Genomic DNA, 20,144 nt, shown 5'->3' with positions numbered 1-20,144 from the left:
ACAGCTCACAGCAACCTCCAACTCATGGGCTTAAGCAATTCTCTTGCCTCAGCCTCCCGAGTAGCTGGGACTACAGGCGCCCGCCACAACGCCCGGCTATTTTTTGGTTTTGCAGTTTGGCCGGGGCCGGGTTTGAACCCGCCACCCTCGGTATATGGGGCCGGCACCCTACCGACTGAGCCACAGGTGCCGCCCGACTTTTTTTTATACAATCTGACGTGGTTACATCAAACCAATTAACATAGCTTTCGCCTCATTTACTTGATTATTGTGTTAAGACATTTATGTCCCACACTTGTCAGATTTGACTTATACCCTTGCAATATGCTCCATAGGTGTGGTCCTGCCATTTATCCTCCCTCTATAAAACCTCCCCCTCCCGTCCCTTCCCACTTCATTTCTCTCCTTCATTCTTGGCTATAGTTGTGTTCTATCTTTCATAAGAAAGTGTGAGTAAATATAAGTTGGTTTCATAGAAGTACTGAGTGATTGATGTATTCATCGTGTGCTGTCATGATTTCTCCTTATGTTAGAATATAAACTTCATATTGCAGGCCCACGTCTTTATAGTGTTCAGAATTAAAAAGTTTTGATGCCCGCTGATGATGTGCCAGTGATGGAAGTTCATTTCCTTCCATGTACCAGGAGTGTGCTTGCCTCCTCTGTTAGGTTGACCCACACAGTCATTCTCTAATCTCTTCTTTTGGGGAAAGGACAATTAGATAAGGGTTATGTGAGGCCACTTTTTTTCTGGTCCAGTGTTAGACACAGGTACCTTGATAATTCTGAAAACAAAAATGCTGATGTAAAAATCCTAACTGATGTAAGGATTCTGCTTCTGCCCCACAGGGGCTCTGAAGGAAGAGAAAGAGTCTAGCCTGGATCATTTCTTCCAAAGAAAACTGACTTATGACCATATGAGGGTGCTTTATTCCTAGGTGTTTAAGGGGGTTGGGACAGACAGGTTAGCTGGCTGATGTCATTAAATTTTAGTTTTCATGGCATTTAATCTGTTAAGAATGGGGTTCATTGCATAATCAAAAATAGAAGTACAAAAAATTAAATAAAAATGTGACTGTGAAAATGTTTCTATCAGTAGCAGCTGGTGGTGTTATGAAATACTTACTGTTTTGCTTAATTCCTAACTAGGCATAATTAAAGTTAAATGCTAAATTTTAGGTAGCAGCTGATAAATGAGTCTAAGCTTTCCTGACAGAATACTCCTACCACTTCAGTGAATCATAGAAAGCTCTTTCTCATTTATTTTTAATTATTTCTTTTACATCTGTTGTTTGAGATCAGCAACACCAAGTTGGAAAGGTGACAATGATTGTTCTAGACTGCCTCTGCACACTTTTCCTGCTACGAGAATTAAAAGTACGTATGTATCCTTTGAGCCGGCTGGAATTACCAGAACATGTTTTCCCTCATCTCTTTATTCTCACCCAAGATGACCAGTATGGAGCATCACTCATACCCAGAGCAACTGCAGATGTCTATGATATGGAAAATCTGGAGTCTGTACAAATAAGGAGTGAGAAAATGCCAGAGGTTGGCAAATAAAGGAAGAGCTGTCCTCTGCCAGGGAATCAGCCTCTCCCTTTTAAATATTTTCAATATCCTCAATTCAACCTGTCCCACTTTGAACTTCAACCTATACTTCTGAAACCCAAAAATTTAGAAGAATTTACTTCCAGACCTAGCCTTTGGCTATGATGTGATTAGGAGTAACCCTCTCAAGTGTTTGTCAAATTATGCCTGCTAATTTCAGGGAGAAAAGCTTCTTCTTCTTCTTTTATTTATCTATTTATTTATTTATTTTGAGACAAGGTATCACTTTTGCTCAGGATGGGCTCAAACTCCTGACTTAAGCAATTGTCCTACCTGGGCCCTTCAGGGTCCTAGAATAACAGTCATGAGCCATTGTGCCCAGCCCTCAATGAGAAAAGTTTTTAAGAGTCACAGTCAACCTGTCCACATAAGTGAGCCTGTCCATTTAAGGACTAAAAGCTCTCTGGTCCCTGAGATCCATAACTCTTAAGATAAGCCAGAGCTACAAATACATTGTCTAGACTTTGAAGGGGCAGGATCTGATTCCTAATATATCTCACCCACTGCTAAGTCAAGCCTAAACTGTAATATTTTTCTATAACTGGAGAAGACTGACGACTAGAAAGAGTCTCACCTCTCTGCCACCACACAAATAGACTAAAAAGAAAGGCGAGCCCCAAATCAGGCCAAATGATGACCTGTGACTATTTCAGCTCAGAATGTCAGCCTTTAAAACAGCAGGTTTGAATGACTTTGGTGTCATGGGATTCTGTCTGTTCATTTGACTCTGCTGACACGCTTCTTCTGAAAGTGTGCTTTGGCATGGATGAGTCAGTGGTTTTTTTATTTGGGGGGGGGTGTGTATTTTTTAAAAAGTGAAAGTGAATTGCTCTGAGGTTTCCTAGCGTGTTATGATTGTTTCAAAACCAAGGCTGAGAACTGTCCCAGTAGGACCTGTGTGCCACATTCTGAAGTGGGTGAGTACCAGGACAGCCTCCTGATGACAATGGGAGAGAAAGAAATGCTTTAAAAAGATCTAGAGAAGGGCAAAGGAGTGAGATGAAAAGCAGCCTTGCAGAGAGTCAGCCAATATTCCTTTTAACGCCCAGACCTTCATGTGTAGTCTGGTTTTAAGCCCCAGCGTTGTAGGAGAGAAGGAAAGTGGGAGAAGGTACAGAGTACTCAGGGATGACGCAGGAATAGGACCCAGGACCCCAACTATTAGCTCTCCCAGCAGGAATTACCACACTTAGCCTCCTGTGCCCAAGCTTAGCTCAAGGATGAAACCTGACAAACAGCTTGAAAGCATACCGTTTATTTGGGAGGTTTGGGTGTTTTTCCTAAGACCAGGCCATGGTCTGTGGGTAACATTTAAACCCTGAGGGGAACTGAGCAAATGGAAGTGAGAAACAAGGGGCCCTTGGGCAGCTCTGCTCCAGCCTGCTTTTGATCTGGCCTCAAGCCATTATTGTCCCAGCAACAGGAGCTAATTTGATACCTAACTGAGTAACTGCCTCCTGCCACGCTTGAATTGTCCCTGGATTTTTTTTTTTTTTTTTTTTTGAGACAGAGTTTTACTCTGTCACCCTGGTAGAGTGCCATGTGTTCATTGCTCACAACAACCTCAAACTCTTGGGCTCAGGTGATCTTCTTGCCTCAGCCTCCCAAGTAGCTAGGATTACAGGTGCCCGCCAAAACACCCGGCTATTTTTTAGAGACAGGGTCTCGCTCTTGCGAGGCTTGCCTCAGCCTCCCAGAGTGCTCCCAGACAGCCACCACGCCTGGCCTGTCCCTATTCTTGAACAGGCTTTTGGCCTTATGGGATCCTGGCCTAAAGCTAGAAATGGACCTTCTCATGCTCATATGAAGCAATTGTGTGTTAGAGAAATTAACTGCTGCTAGAGGAACTATAGGTTAGGAGAAAAGGAAAGTGGGAGAACGTACAGAAAGTGGGAGAACGTACAGAGTACTCCGGGATGACCCTCCCCAGGACCCTAACTATCAGCTCTCCCAGCAGGAATTACCACACTTAGCCTCCTTTGCTAATGTCTGTAATCCTAGCACTCTGAGGCAAAGGTGGGAGGATTGCTGGAGGCTGGGGAGTTGAGACATGCCTGAGAAAGAGCAATACCTTTCTCTACTGGGGGGGGGAAGGAAAAATTAGCTGGGCATGGCGGCACACACCTGTAATCCCAGCTCAAGGACTGCTTGAGCCCAGGAGTTTGAGGTAGCTATGAGCTATGACACCACTGCACTCTAGCCTGGGCAACAGTTGAGACTTCATTTCAAAAAAAATCCCAGCCTTGGGTGGCGCCTGTGGCCCAGTCGGTAGGGCACCAGCCCCATATACCGAGGGTGGTGGGTTCAAGCCCGGCCCCGGCCAAACTGCAACCAAAAAATAGCCGGGCATTGTGGCGGGCGCCTGTAGTCCCAGCTACTTGGGAGGCTGAGGCAAGAGAATCGCTTAAGCCCAGGAGTTGGAGGTTGCTGTGAGCTGTGTGAGGCCACGGCACTCTACCGAGGGCCATAAAGTGAGACTCTGTCTCTACAAAAAAAAAAATAATAATAAAAAAAAAAAAAATCCCAGCCTTTAACACCAACGTCTGTAATCCTAGAACTCTGGGAGGCTGAAGTAGTAGATTGCCTGAGCTCAGGAGTTCCAGACCACCCTGAGCCAAAGTGAGACCTTGTCTCGAAAAATAGCCTGGCGTTGTGGCAGGCACCTGTAGTCCCAGCTACTTGGGAGGCTGAGGCAAGAGGATCCCTTGAGCCTGAGAGTTTGAGATTGTTGTGAGCTGTGATAGCAGCAGCTCTACCGAGGTTGACAAAGTGAGACTCTGTATCCAAAAAAAAAAAATTGGTGTTAAAATGTACCGATGATTAAGTATACCACAAGCCAGGACACGCCCCTTGCTTTTTATGTCATTTAACACAAAAACCATCAGAGGTTGGAAAAGACAGCGAAAAGCAATGAGAGCTGCTGCTTCACTCCTCTTTCTTTTTTTTATTTTTTTATTTTATTTTTTTTTTTATTTTTTGGTTTTTGGCCAGGGCTGGGTTTGAACTCGCCACCTCCGGCATATGGGACCGGCGCCCTACTCCTTGAGCCACAGGTGCCACCCTTCACTCCTCTTTCTAAGGACATTTACTTTCTGAAGGAATTTGTCAGTCCACAGACAGAAACCCATAGTTACTGCAGTTCGACTGTGCTAATACTAAAGATTGACTTTGGCCTTTCTGTGGCATGAACTGGGGCTCGGTCTGACCTTACTGCAGAGGCTACTCAGTCCTACCTTTGTGTCTGGCTGTGGATGAGCTCCTGATGCAGGATCAGAGCCGGGACATCCATTCTGAACCACTGCAAAAAACTATCAAGAATACCCCCCGCCCCGGGGGTGGAGCCCCGTCCTAAACTACGCTCACCTCTGCTTTTGTGAAGCATGTTCATACAAGCCTTTTTTGGTCCATTTGTTCTTTCACCAGTGACTTATTAAGCAACTGCTATGTGCAAAAAAGCAGTCCTGTGGTATTTGTCAAGGATAGGGAGCAGGGGTTCTCAAACTGCGGCCCGCGGGCCACATGCGGTGGTGCGATTGTATTTGTTCCCGTTTTGTTTTTTTACTTCAAAATAAGACATGTGCAGTGTGCATAGGAATTTGTTCACAGTTTTTTTTTTTAAACTATAGTCCGACCCTCCAACGGTCTGAGGGACAGTGAACTGGCCCCCTGTTTAAAAAGTTTGAGGACCCCTGAGAGGGAGCATTGACAGCCTCGCTGACCACATGTTCAGAATTTAACGAAAGTGAGGCAAGGGCTTTAGAGAAAACTTGTCAGCAAGTTATTTACACTGTTATGGTTATTTATTTATTTATTAATACTTATTTATTTTACTGCTTGGGATGCATTGAGGGTAGAAAGAATTAGGTTACACTGATTGCATCTGTTAGATAAAGTCCCTCTTGTAATTGTGTCCCTCCCCCAAGAGATGTGCCGTATCTCTGTTCTGGTTTAAATCTGTGGGTGAATGGAATGGGAAGGGGAGATGGTTTCATAAGAGTCTGTTGTTTGAGTCTGGGTATAGCACGGAGTAAGAGGCTCGCGTTCTGAGCTGACGGAGAGGGGAGCAGATGGCGGGGATGAAGGGACGTCTCCTGGGTTACCACTAGCTGCTTTGCCCTCTGTTCCCTCTTCTGACCTGGAAGATAAGATGGGTTACTTCTGAGAGTTCTCTGACATGATTCCACATCAGGTATCTGACTCCTGCTGCTCCCTCATGAAACTGATTCTACCCCAAATTAGCCATCCAAAGCAACGGCGGGGGAGGAGGAAACAGCGGGCATCAGGCTGTCCTACCTCTCCACCCTGCCTCTCCTTTGTTTCCCTCAGCAACTAGCTGGCTGAGTTGCTGTTTTCTCTGGTTGCTAAATCAACATTGTTTATTTCTGTCTCACCAACAAACCCAGTCAGAGCCTGAGACTAAGGTGAATACATGGGATGGATTCAGAAACATCATCTCTGAGATCTCCTCCTGCAGTGTTCGAGCAGCTGTCCCGCGTTGCCCTGGTTCCAGTCCCCTCTCAGTAAACCCTCTTCATTCCAGAGCCCCTTTCCTCTCCTTGGAATCCAAAGTCACCATCTGCTTTATAATGCCAGAGAGATGTCCAGGCAAAGTAGGATGAGTGAGAGGGAAGAGGCTTCAGAGTTCTTCAGGGGATCCAGAGGAGCTGACCGAGCACAGGTGCTTCCCCTCAATCCTGCTGAAATAACAGAGTCAGGTGCTTCCGTGGTGGCTTTTCCTGCAGGGACAACTGTTTCCCAACCGCTGTGTCACGCCCCAGTCCCCCTACTCCTTCCCAGCCCAACCTGGCCACAGGCAGCTGCATTTCAGAGAGTAATTCCTCTGTTCTCTATTTATTCCCAGCTTCAAATTCTACATCCAGAGGAGGAGGGTGAAAGGGAGGTGTGGCTTTAGTTGGGAAAGCCGGCCTGGGGCTGGAGGATGTGAGGTGGTGATCCCCCACCCCCACTGCAGAGCTACGGTTTGTAAAGTTAGCACTGGGCTGCGAACAGCAGCAGGAATCTCCTCCTACTTACAGGGGGGTGTCCTCTTCCCCCACCCCCGTGACTGCACCACTTCAGAGGCTCCCGCAGGGGGCGCCAGGCCCCACGTCTGCCTTTCTCTGCCAGCCCTCTCTTCATTCTCCAGGAAAGGCCCAGGGTCTTCCGTGTGCCAGGCGCTGTGCTGGACCCATTCGAACAGGAAGAACATGGATGTCCTGGCTCTCTGGGGACTCAAAGTTTAGTAGAAAGTCAAACAGGTGAAGAATCGGAAGACAATGAGATATTGAGATATGATGGACATGGACTAGGTGCCCCGCCTACCCCCAAAAACCAGACACAGAAAGGGTGGAGCAGAGATCAGCAAAGGAGTCTGTGGTGACAGCCCTGTCCCTCATGCCACAGGGTTTCCTCTCTGCTTTGCTTCCCTATCCCTACCCCTTTCAAAACCTGCCCCAATAACCACCGACTATTTACCATGTCCAGGCTCTCCTGAAAGAGTGGGAGCCTTTGTGCCTCACTGGGGAGATCCAACAGCCTCAGGCCTCCCATGAGGTGTTTACATCTCATTCCTAGCAACATCTCCCCTCCCCCATCCCAAACCCCAAAGCTGCCGAGATGGCTTTATTTTTACCTACTGGGTTGGGAAAGGGGCAAAGGCTGAGGCTGGGGCAGTTCTGTGGCGCCAGCTGGGGCTTAAATACAATGAGAAAGCCCCACCCGCCCACTGCGCCTGCAGAGAACCCAGTGGGAAATAAATAGCACTGTGTGCCCTGCCTGGACCTGAGCCAGTCATGTGAGCCAAGGCTGGTTAAAAAGAGAGCACGGGTGATCTCCCAGCTCAGGTGGAGCTCTGGGGCAAGGGTGCCGGCCGGTCTCTGCAGGGCGAGTGGCCAGGGAGGCCCAGTGGAAAGGGGCAATTCGGGGCCAGTACAACTCTGCCCTGGGCAGAGCTATCAGTCCCCAGCCCTTGGTGCTGGGAAAGAGTGATAGATAACATTGGTGAGGGCAGTGCAGGCAGAGGAGTGGAAGAGAGGAAAAGCTTGGCAGAAGTTTCAGGACCAAATCTTAATTTGGCCAAAGCTATTTTATCCATCACACCCTACCCCCTGTGTGGTGCACACATGTGCCTGCGCACACGCATGCACACACACATTACCTCCGCTTATTTTTTCTTTCCCATAATTTTGACCCCCTGCGTGCATTTCTTCTCCCACCTACACCCCTCCCAACTCAGAATGTCAGCATCTGTCTATCTTCCACAACACATGCAGATGCCTCTTCCTAGCCTGCCCACCCTGTCCTGAGACTTAGCCTGTGGCTGCTTCTTCTTCCTGGGCCTCAGTTTCTCTGCGGCAGCACATCTCTGGTCTCTCTGCTAGTGCCTTCTCAGCAATCTAGGCCAGCACACAGGGAGAGGCTCCTGGGAGAAGGGATCTTTTTACTGAAGTCCAGGAACTAGGTTAAATGATTCAGCAAGCCAAAGGCTTCTGTGTTTAGAGTTCCCTGAGATATTGGGGGACCTTGAGTCAAGAGGCTCATTTGCTCAGATCCTCTTGGTTAGAAAAGTGCCATGTGTGTTATGGTTAGACCAGTGCCCCAAGAAGACTGTTCACTGCAGTGGGTTGGCTGGCTAGGGCTCCCAGGATCGCCAAGAGACAGAAAATTTGCTCCAGTGCCATGGAATGGAGAGGCCCCAGGAAGCCTGAACTCCAGAAACCCGAGCTAGAGTCATGGTCGTGGCGAGGGCAGGCAGATGCATTCAACATCTCTGGACTATATGATAGATTTTTCTAAGAAGGAAATCGCCTCTACCCCCTAAAAATTCCAACTCCAAGTTTTTGTATCTTACCGATTCAGAAAAGCACTGAACATATAGGGAAGGAAACAGGATTGTGATTTAAAAATCTGTTCAGGAACTCCACATTCCCCGGGGAGTACTCCTAAGGTTGGGGACAAATGCTCATTTTCTCTGGTCAGGAAATTTAAGAACTCAGTGTGTGACTGGGACACAAGAAGCAGCATCTAAATTCCTGGGCCGTAATCAATGAATGTGATTGTGGGCCAAGCTTGGACCAAAACACAAATGTGATTCTGAGCCAAGCTGGGACCAGCACACCAATGTCCTGCAAGCCTCTGGACTGCCCTGCCTGCACAGAGCCAGATGTGGGGGCCAGAAACTATCCCTGTGTCTGATCTCCCTCTAGATGGAGTGATCCGGGAGGAGTTAATGAACTGACTAATTACAAAGTGTGTCTGGGTTTCAGGATATTATGAAGGGACAATGAGGTACACAGTGGTAGCCATGTGAGGCAAAAGGAAGGGAGTGGTTGCCAGAATCTTACAGAGCAATTGGAAGAGGCTATAGGAGAAGGTGTCCTGCCTGCAGAAGCTGTGGCCTTTGGTAGAGGGAGGCAGGCACTGTAACCTCTGGCCAGTGGGGAGGAGCCAGGAAAATGAACATGCTGACCTCACTCTCAAGCCATCTCCTCTAATTCCCGTGCCTCCCACTGGCAAAACCTAACTGGAAGCCAGAAGACAAGGAGTCTGGTTGGTGCAGTCCAAGAAGACTAACCTCCTGGTACCCACATACAGTGTGGAAAGGGGGAGAGTGGATCCAGAGGGTCACACAGTTCATACAGCACAGGATGATCTGAAGCGGGCAATTGCATCAGCATTAGTAAACATTTTTTTTAGCACAAACCATGCATCAGCCTTGTGTCCCCCGAAGCTAAAACATGGGAATGGAATTTCAAGGACTTGATAGTGCAGCTGGGAGACTGAGGCTCCTGGGAGTGTTCAGGGAGGCCTTCGAGGAGGAAGTGGAAATGTGAGATGGAGCTTGGAGGACAGGGGTGCTAAGAGTGTTTTCCTCCACTATAGCAGCATGCCACACAGCAACTCAATCTTCTCCAAGGTCACGTTTCAGATCTTCCATCCCTGAGATTTTACATATCCATGGTCAAAGACATACATCTGACTGTAGCTGTCTGACTCCACTTGTTACTTCTCACCTCACCCGGGGGGGTCGGGATCATTTTGCCTAACTGCCTGTCTTTGCTTCTGGCTTCTCTGAAAGACAGTTTTCTTCCAACACCAAGAATGATGCCCTAATTAATTGAGCGATTCATCAATATAAATTCACTGGTCTTCTAAGGAGAAGGCCCCAGGCTGGCAAGTTGGGCTTTCCCTCTCCATGAGCTCATACTCTACATAGAACAGAGATGTGTAAAAAATGATTAAAATGTGTTTAGTAGGAGGTGTGATGGAGGTATGAGGGAAACACAGTGGAGAGAGTGACTAATTCCTAGAGGTGTTAAAAGAAAAAAGGCTTCCGAGAGGTAATATTTGTACTCGAAGTCCATTAATGAGTAGGACTTGCTAGGCGGAGAGGGGGACTCCTAGCAGAGAACTTGAAATGTGTGGAAACACCAAAAAGGCAAAGAGGGATGAAAAATTCAGCCTGGCTAAAGCATAGCATGGTAGGAATTGGGTCTGGAGAGAAAGCTGTGGGCTGGTTTAAGGGGATATTACAGCTCCACTTAGGGAGTTTGTTAGGCAGACAAATAAGGAACCAAAGGATGTATTAATGCAAGGGAATGATGTGGCGAGATTTCTTTTTGGAAAGGTAATTTTCTATGAGGCAATGATACCCATTCAAACACTGTTGGTGGGCTCTGAAACAGGGACTTGATTCTCCTCTGCCCCCCGTGCTACCCATCTCCTCTCCTCACCATCCCCACTGTCTTCAGAGAACAATTGTTACTTGAAATCTGTTGCCTCTCTGACGTAACACCACCACCACCAAACAGGGCCAAATAAAAGGCTTTGATTCTTCTTTTAGGACAGTGTGGACTGAGAACCCCCCCAGAAGAATTTCCCCTTCCTTCAGCTTTTACTTCATCTTCAAATTTGAGGAACAAGCAAATGGATGGAAGCGTAAGTGAAGGGCCAGTCTATAGACTGGACTAAGACTCAGGACTTTCCAGTCCTACCAGAACCAGCCAATACCAGAGTTTGTCAGTCTCCCCAGGCTCATTCCAAACTTCATGGCAATTCCCGCAGGACTTAGCTGGAAAACACCAAAAATAGGCCAGCTCTTTTCCATTTAATCAGCCATTCCTCTGAGGACACCAGATGGAATGAGCAAAGACAGATGCTCTGGGGGCAAGGCGGGGTGGGAGGGGATTCTAAATGGGGTTCTGTGAGCCCAGACTCACCTCTGCAAAGGATGCTTCTCAGAGCAAAGAGCTCGGGAGGTTGGTGGAGGGACTGCAGGCTTTTGGCTCACAGGCCAAGGGACTAACTACAGCTCTTAAGCACCGGGCACAGAAGAGAGCTGGCCTGGTCTGGGAGGAGGTGCCAGGGCAGCTATGTGGGGTCTCCAGGGCAGAGGGAGGAACGCTGCTTCCTCTGCAGGGGGCTAATATAGGGGTTGCCAGGGGGCTTACCTGCCTTAGTCTGGCTCTTGTCTGAGGGACTGTGGGCAGCCAGCAGCCACACCAAGAGGCTAGTGACAGCAGCCAAGTAAAGTGGTAGAGTCTGTTTCTAGAGTTCCTGGAGAGTGAGGGGGAACTGCCAGCTGCCTGGGACCAGATGATCTCGGCAGGGCCTTCTCTATCTAAAACAGGGTAACACGTATGCTAAGTAAATACAGGCAGCACCTGGGCAGGGGAGAGGGAGAAAAAATCCTGAGCCTTCGGGGTCTGTCACCCTTAGCAAGTACCTTCTTAGCACAGCAGAAAGACCACCAATGTGGAGCAACTACCCCATCTGGTGGTGAATGTAGGGGCTGCATTCTAAGCCCCTCTTTTGGTTGGTGCAGTTTCTCCCCTCCAAGAGCTGACTGTGAGCTTGCCTTGTGAGTCCTGGGTGGATTCCTTCTCTTTTTAGCTTCCTTCTCCAGACTGCAATTATGGTCCCTAGCCAGAGGCTTTCAATTTTATGGATCAACGTGTTATGATGGAAAAAGCACTTGGACTGTGTCCTGAATATGAGTTTGAATATCTTTATTCAAGCCTAGCTATTTCCATATCTGCAATGTGGGGATGACGCTAGAGGCACTGCCTGGCTCCCAGGATGGGCTGTGAGAGCAAATGTGAGCCAGGCAGAGGAAGGGGTGCTTCCTGGTCCTGAGGTCCAGTTAGTCCCCTTGCTGGCTGGGGTGGTCCTCTTGTCAGGAGCCCAAATCACTGTCACTCAGGCTTGGTTCTGAGACACCCATAGGGGTCAGCTCCTCATGACTGCCAGGCTCTTTTCATCCTGCTCAGGAAGTCACCTTCTCCATTACCCTGGGCTGACAGCCAGGGAAGGACAGGGTGACCTGGTGATTATGGCACTCAGGCTGGAAAGACACAGGGAGGAGCCCCGGGCCTGTTTGTTGTTGTTGCCACTTAACAGTCTTTATTATTTACATTTATTTTTAGTCATCTTGCTGGACTGTTTTTTTTTTTTTTTTTAATACAACAAGGTCTTGCTCTGTCACCCAGGCTGGACTGAAGTGGCACCCTAATAGTTTACTGTAACCTTGAACTCCTGGGCTCACGCAATCCTCCTGCCTCAGCCTCCCAAGTAGCTGAAACTACCAATGTTTCTTACCACATTTTAAAAAATGTTTTACAGAGACAGGATCTCACTATGTTGCCCAGACTGGTCTCTAACCCCCAGCTTCAAGAGATCCTCCAGCCGTGGCCTCCCATAGTGTTAGGGATACAAGTGTGAATCACTTTGCCTGGTTGGACATTTCTTTTATGTGTACTGTGCCTTTTTATCTATTAAATGTTGGGTTCTATTGGTGACATCAACCAAAAATATAAATTCTTGCTCTCTTTTAGGGAGGTGCTTGATTGCAACTGTCTTCCCACTGGCATATTAGTGGAGCTTTTTCTATACTTTTTCTTTTGTTAAGACAGAGTCTCACTATGTTGCCCTCAGTAGAGTGCTGTAGCATCACAGCTCACAGCAGCCTCCAACTCTTGGGGTTAAGTGATTCTCTTACCTCAGCCTCCTGAGTAGCTGGGACTACAGGCTCCCGCCGCAATGCCTGGCTATTTTTTTGTTGCAGTGGTTATTGTTTGGCAGGCCTGGTCTGGGTTCGGACCCACCAGCTCCGGTGTACGTGGCTGGCACCCTAACTGCTGAGCTACAGGTGCCGAGCCTCTATAGTTTTTCTTTTTGTACTAATAGCTTAAAAATAAAAGTGAGCTGAGTTGTCTGAATGGTCTGTTGTTTGGAGAGGTGTACATATGGGAGCAATGTTGTGCAGTGTGTTTAAAAATTATTTTCAAGAATTCATTTTCTAGGGGTGGCACCTGTGGCTCAGTTGGTACGGTGCCAGCCCCATATACCAAGGGTGGTGGGTTTGAACCCGGCTCCGGCCAGCTAAAACAGCAGTGACAACAGCAACAACAAAAAAACAAAGCTGGGCATTGTGGCAAGGAGCCTCTAGTCCTAGCTACTCAGGAGGCTGAGGCAAAAGAATCATGTAAGCCCAAGAGTTGGAGGTTGCTGTGAGCTGTGACACCACAGCACTCTACCGAGGATGACAAAAATGAGATTCTGTCTCAAAAAAAAAAAAAAAGAATTCATTTTCTAAATGTATCTCAAAAATTATTTTATTGCAGTAAAATATATACAACATGAAATTTGCTATTTAAACTATTTTTAAGTGTATAATTCAGTGTCATTAAGTACATTTACAGTGTGTGCAGTGATCACCACTATCCATATCTAGAACTTTTTCACCATCCCTGACGGACGGGACCTACTTGTGACACAGGACCCTGTGACAGACTGCTAGAGTCGTGCTTTAACCCTTGGATCTCTTTTTTTTTTTTTTTTTGTAGAGACCGAGTCTCACTGTACCGCCCTCAGGTAGAGTGCCATGGCGTCACACGGCTCACAGCAACCTCTAATTCTTGGGCTTACACGATTCTCTTGCCTCAGCCTCCCGAGCAGCTGGGACTACAGGCGCCTGCCACAACACCCGGCTATTTTTTGGTTGCAGTTTGGCCAGGGCTGAGTTTGAACCCGCCACCCTCGGCATATGGGGCTGGCGCCCTACTCACTGAGCCACAGGCGCCGCCCGATCCTTAAGGACATTCCCTCCTGCTCTCTCTAGACTGGGCAGAAGAGTAGTGGCCACTGTGTTCTGACTCCTTCCTCAGACGATTCATCAGATACTGACAATAGCAGAGAAGGAGGTTGTGGCTGCCTCAGTTTCCTGTAGTCACTGAATTCTGTGGCCACAGTAGCCTTCAGGGGTTCCTTAACATCACTCCCCGAAGTTGAACCAAAGTCAACCCCCGGCCATCTCTGCACCTGACATACAAGGGGCACTCAGTAAAGATTTATCTAATGAATGAATGAATGAATCTGGACAGGTAGATCACTCTCTCTGGGAAAGGAGACTTTACGGCTGCCCCTGGTTACAGAAAGATGACAAAGGCTTATGTTTTAGGGTCAGAAAGGTATGGGTTCGAGTGCTGGCCCTGTCCCTTACTATGTGGATTGTTTTCTGTCAGAATGAGAGTAACAATTCTTATCTTGTGATGTGCAGTTTGAATAAGTGGAGTATATGAGATACTTCCCCTCAGAGTAGCCAAGTTCATTGATGTTGGTTCCTGCTCCCTTCCACCTATTAGAGAATCTCACAGTTGCATCTCCAGAAATGACTTTCTCTTTTCAACTCCAGCTTCCTTTCCTATTGGCTCATTTTTTGTCAGTTTCTAAGAAAGAATCCTCCCCATTGTCTGAGCTCTGACCTCAGCCCTTTCAAGCTAGAATTGTAATGCTACGAAAATGTGAAAGGGAAATGTTGCTTTCTTTGCCTTTACCTGAAATTGAGCCTCATTGATTTCTTTCTTTCTTTCTTTTTTTTAGAGACAGAGTCTCACTTTCTCGCCCTCAGTTGAGTGCTATGGCATCACAGCTCACAGCAACCTCCAACTCCTGGGCTTAGGAGATTCTCTTGCCTCAGACTGCTGAGTAGCTGGGACTATAGGCGCCCACCACAATGCCCGGCTATTTTTTGGTTGCAGTTTGGCCGGGGCCAGGTTCGAACCCGCCACCCTCGGTATATGGGGCTGGCGCCCTACTCACTGAGCCACAGGCACCGCCCATCGATTTCTATTTTATTGTGTTGAGTTGTTGCAATTTGTTCATTCATGTTATGTGTTTTATTTCTCTCTCACTTAGTCCCCCAAGCCCTCCCTTTCTGCCAGCCTCCAGTGCACAACAACCAGCCTGGGCCACTTCTCTCATCCTCTAAACTGAAACTGTGTCTTTTACTATTTTTTTTGTAGTTTTTGGCTGGGGCGGGTTCTGAACCCGCCACCTCTGGTATATGGGGCCGGCGCACTACTCCTTTGAGCCACAGTCGCTGCCCAGGCCTCCAGGTTTTAATAGCAGCCAGGACCCATCAGTCATTCACATGCTTCTTTCTTCTACCCCTTCAAGGCCAATTCCTTGGCACATTTGTTCTCACCTCCAAATCCTAAGATAGGGGCATGGAATAAGTAGTTGGAAGAAATTAAATGATACAGCTAAGGTCTGTGCTTGTTGGATGTATGACTCTGTTTATCATGTGAAATAGTTGGAAAAGTTAAAACCTGATGAAAAATAATGCTGTAAATATTCAAAGAGTCCGGGGCAATATGGGCTTATGAAATCTGAATATCTGATGATAGAGATTTTATTTTTTATTTATTTTTTATTTTTGGTAGAGATGGTCTTGTTTCCCAGGCTGGTCTTGAACTCCTGACCTCAAGCAATCCTCCCTAGGCCTCCCAATGACAGAGATTTTGAAACAGTATTTTAGAATAATATCTCTCTTTTTTTTTTTTTTTTGAGGCAGAGTTTCACTATGTCGCCCTTGGTAGAGTGCCACGGTGTCACAACTCACAGCAACCTCAAACTCTTGAGCTAAAGCGATTCTCTGGCCTCAGCCTCCCAAGTAGCTGGGACTACGGGTTCCCATCATAACGCCTGGCTATTTTTTGGTTGGAGTTGTCATTGTTGTTTGGTGGGCCCAGGCTGAGTTCGAACACGCAAGCTCCAGTGTATGTGGCTGGCACCCTAGGCACAGAGTTACCTACAGGCGTCAAGCCTTAGAATAATCTCTTAACTCATTTCCCTGTCACCATTCATCCCTTGCTCCTAATCTACAACACTTAGAGATTAAATTTGTAAAAATAGAGCTCATGACCTTGGGACCAAGACTGTGAAGAACCTCACATGCTTCACTAGAGAACTTGGCCCATTTCTCTAGGCTCTGGGGGGGCTACTAAGAGATTTCTAAGCCCTGGAAGCATGTAATCAGATTTGTATTTTTAAAAATTTGGGGGTGATACTAGGAGAATGGATTAGAAATGGGAAGACCAGAAGCCAGTCAGTGGCTGGTGCCAGAATCAAGAGGGAAGCTGCTGAGTCCCTGAAGCAGGAGAGTGATGTGGGAATGGGAAGAAGAAACAGGAGGTGCACAGGTGGGGATGGGGGGTTTGGTCAGTGATTGTTGGGGATGAGAGACAGCGAGGAGTCAAAGTTCATTGCCAGTTTTAGCCTTTGTCAACCTGATAGAGATGTGTACCTTCTCTGAGCAGCAGAATGAGGGGTGTGTGTGCATGCTGTAGTTACTGAAATCAGTTCTGTAGATATTAAATTTAAGGTATTTGGGAATCCCTAGTAATAGAAGTCCACTATGGGTATGGGTTCAAGAGAAATGTGTGCACTGGATTTGTAGCTTTGGAGGTCCTGGGTATAGTTAGCTGGTAGTTGAGACCTGGGAAGTGCTGCAGAATGTCAAGTAAAGGCCATCGAGGGGGGTGGAGTGCTACAAAGCCCTGACATTTTAGAGGCAGGTGGGGGGAAAGCGATTGAAGGGAAGCGAAAAGAAGTGGGCAGGGATACAGAAACAGACTTCAGAGTGTGAGGTTCTAAGTGTGGGGGGTCCAGAGTTAAAAATAGGCACAGTACAGGGTTTAGAGGAAGAAGGGCTGGTGCGAAGTGTGAAATCCAGCAGAATCTAATCTGAGAGTGAGCTGTTAAGATAAGGAGCTCCCAGGAGTGGCAGAGACAAAAGCCAGACTTCAGAAGAGTTGAATGACCAGGAGGTGAGGAATAGGGAATAGAAGAAGTACAGATACACTGTACTTCTCCCTGCTCCTGCAGGGAGTTTGCGGGGAAGGGATGTAGGGAAACCTGGCAAGTGTCAGGGAGAGGCAGGGCTGAGGGCAAGAGATACTGAAACATGTTCTAGGCTCAGGGGAGAGAGCCCCTTGGGTGGCAGTTATTGAGTGGGAGATGCTGCTATTACCTACTCAAAAACTGTCTCCCTTTTCCTTCCGTGTGGCAGAATCCACGTTTGATCCAGCAGTTAAGCTGCAAAGTACTGGGGGGTGGCAGGCTCCTTCCCCCTCTTAGGTGGTGGGGAATGAACGATGGGAGTTTGGTCCCTTCGTGCAATGTCTGGTTTAGGGGTGGGCATGTGACCCACTGTAGGCCAAGGAGACATGAAGGGAAGCTGACTAATGTTCTCTAGGAAATATTTTTCCCTTTGATAAAGAAGATAGTTACAGGAGGGAAAAAAAGACTTCATGATTTTCTCAAAAATCATTTTTATTTTTTATTTCACCTCTGCCTCTTTCTTTGCACTGTTGAATAGTGCCTTGTAAGGATGTGAGGCTCGGAGCTGCTGCGGCCTCTTTACCATAATGAAGTGGTGAGCCGAGCTGCAGGGTGAATTCCCATCTGCTGAGGACGGCAAAGCAGAAGGATGGTGAGCCCTGGGTCTTGACGGTCCTTGAGGACTTTGTCCAGACACTGAGCAAACTGAGATTGCCTCCCTTTAGTCTTATTGAGGAACTATGAGCTTGCTTATTATTTATGCCACTGCCAGTTATCTTTTCAGCTACACGCATCTTAACTGATATAGGGATGCTGTCATATTCTAGATCTGTGGTCATTTAGATTGGTTTTAAAAATGAAATCAGGGTACCACTAAGATTTTTGAAATGTTGAGGTTAAACCATCCATGATGTAGTTTCTTCTCTAAAGTAGCAGTCAAGGGCATCACTCTTTAAAACAATCTTGATTATTTAAACAAACCAGTCATTTTGCAATGGGTAGTGAAAATTACAGAAGTCAGATCTTTCTGATTTTCTGGCGGAAGCCAGGTCAAGTAAGTCTTTCAAGCCAGAAAAGCTCACTAATCTTCTCCACAGCTTCTCATTGTTATGGCCATCCCTTATCCATCCACTGGGAAGCAAATCTTCCTACTCTTTCCAATTGGCCACAATTTGGTTGTAAGATGAGACAGTTCTTTGGATGTCAGTTTTCCTCTGGACTATAGACAGAATAACAATGTTCTCTGGACTGCCCGTTCAAAAGGCTGAACCTGTTGTCTAGGACATAGGCCTGATGCAAAAGGAGAGATATTTGCAGAGGTGATATTGTACAAGTAACCAGCAAGCAGAAACTGCTCTTCTCAGGGCTACTGAGAAATATATAGGTGACTGGGAATGGAGAACCAGCCTTGGAGAATTTGACAACGTAGGAGAGAAACAGTCCTAAAAGGAAATGAATAAAAACCCGGGGTAACAAGCAGCATGAAGTGTGGATTTGAAGAGCAGGGGGTTGAAAGCAAGGAATCTAGTTTTCAAGCTAGTGGGATATTCTAGGTGAGAGAAAACAAGGGCAGTGGCAGGGGAGATGGAAAGGAGGACAGGGTACAAGAGGCCTTGCTGAGATAGTCGCAGCAAGAACTGCCAATCAGGTAGATGTGGGCCGAGAAGAAAGGCATGAATACCAGGACAAATCTCCTAATACAGCAATGGGAGAGATCTTTAAAAAAAAAATGTGTAGAATCATGTTTCTTAAACTTTCATTTGGCTGTGGAATATCTTCCAAGGGTAGGATTTGTTTTTCTCTTTCCTTGATTGGGAGTTGGGGGCACACTAGGGTAGCCTAATAGACAACAGCACGATTGTTCTGTGTAAGATTCGGGGTGGTTGTATGGAGGGCCAGCTTCGTGGATGACCTAAGCGGTTGCACAGGAACCTGTGCTTAGAAGGAGCCCATCCTTGGTTTAATGTTTGCTGCCGCTCGCATGAAATTCCTAACCGTTTCTGAACAAGGTACTCTGCATTTTCATTTTGTACTGGGTCCTGCAAATCAGGTAACCGGCCCTGGGAAGAAGTAAGGCACTAAAGATCTCATCCCTCGGGCTCAGGGATGCTGACACAGTGGGGGTGGAGATGAATGTGAATGATGATGTCCTAACAGTCCTAGCCTGTATTTCACAGGGTCGCTGTGAGTGCTGAATGAGTAAGCACATGGAAAGCGCTTAGAACGGTGTCTGGCACGTAGCAAATGCTATGTAAGTGTTGGATAGCCTTTTTCTTCCCTCTCGCTGCTGGTTCGACACCTGATAAATGTGCGATATCACATCCTCTCTTTATCATTAATAGCTACATCATGCTTCAGGGTGTATCTGTGTGTTGTGTCTCCGTGTGACTTAGTCTCTGAGAGTTTTTTTTTTCTTCTAAATTTTAACTCAATTTAATTAAAGGCTCTCTCTGATGGTTTTGTTTTTTATTCTTTACCTGCCTGTTTTTGTTCATGCCTTATAGAAGGATTCTTAAGCCACCTGTCTCCTCCCTGTTCCCTTTCTCAGATCCCCAAAGGGAGGTAGGATCTATAGAGAGATTCAGTCACCATTGTCATCAAGATAATGGCTTCCTCCCTCCTTCCCGCCCCTCCCATCTCATTCCTCTGAGCCTGTGAAGTGCTCAACCTTTGTCCTTAAAGTACAGCCTTTTACTGCAGTAAAAAATTAAAATATTGGCTCAACATCTCTACTGCATAAACCAGTTGTCCTGATCAAAGTCTGGCTACCCCTCCTAGCTCCATCCTAATTCTTAGATGTTCCCAGCACCTTCGTGGTAACAGGGGACTCTCTGTCTCTCTCTCCTTGTCCTAGGTTTTAAGTTTCCAAGAACTACATGTTTTTTTTCCTTAGCAGAAATAGTTGTGGTTTTTTCTAACAACTTTGCAAGTTCACCATAAAGTTGGAAATTCCCTTCTAGCTGACAGCTCTTGATAGATGCAGAGGAAGCTGGTCTGGTCCTAGCTTCCCTCTTGCTGTGTGGCTCTGGGAAGTTAGCGTGAACTCTCTGGTTACAGATCACAAAGATTACCTTGACTGGAGACAGACTGAAGGGTGAAAAGGTTTGGGGAAGAATTTATTTTTGGAGGACCTTGAGAAATGGGATTTACAAATGTCTCTATAGTGAGATTAGTCATTTGGGAGAACTACCAACCCATTCAGATTCTTCCTCTTGAAAAAAAAAACAAAAACCTAGTTTAATAATTTCCATTGCTAATCCCTCCCCTACTTTCACGTGGCCTCCATCCTCAGCCATTAACCGACAAAGTAGATGTGCTGTCCCCCCCCTCTTTAATTTGTAAGCATGCTTCTGGGAGGCCCTAGATAAATAGAAGGTAGAGGCAAGGCTGCAGAATTATTATTATCATTATGA

Source organism: Nycticebus coucang, chromosome 10, assembly GCF_027406575.1.
Source record: "Nycticebus coucang isolate mNycCou1 chromosome 10, mNycCou1.pri, whole genome shotgun sequence".
NCBI classification, from domain to species: Eukaryota; Metazoa; Chordata; class Mammalia; order Primates; family Lorisidae; genus Nycticebus; species Nycticebus coucang.
This window is presented reverse-complemented; position numbering follows the sequence as displayed.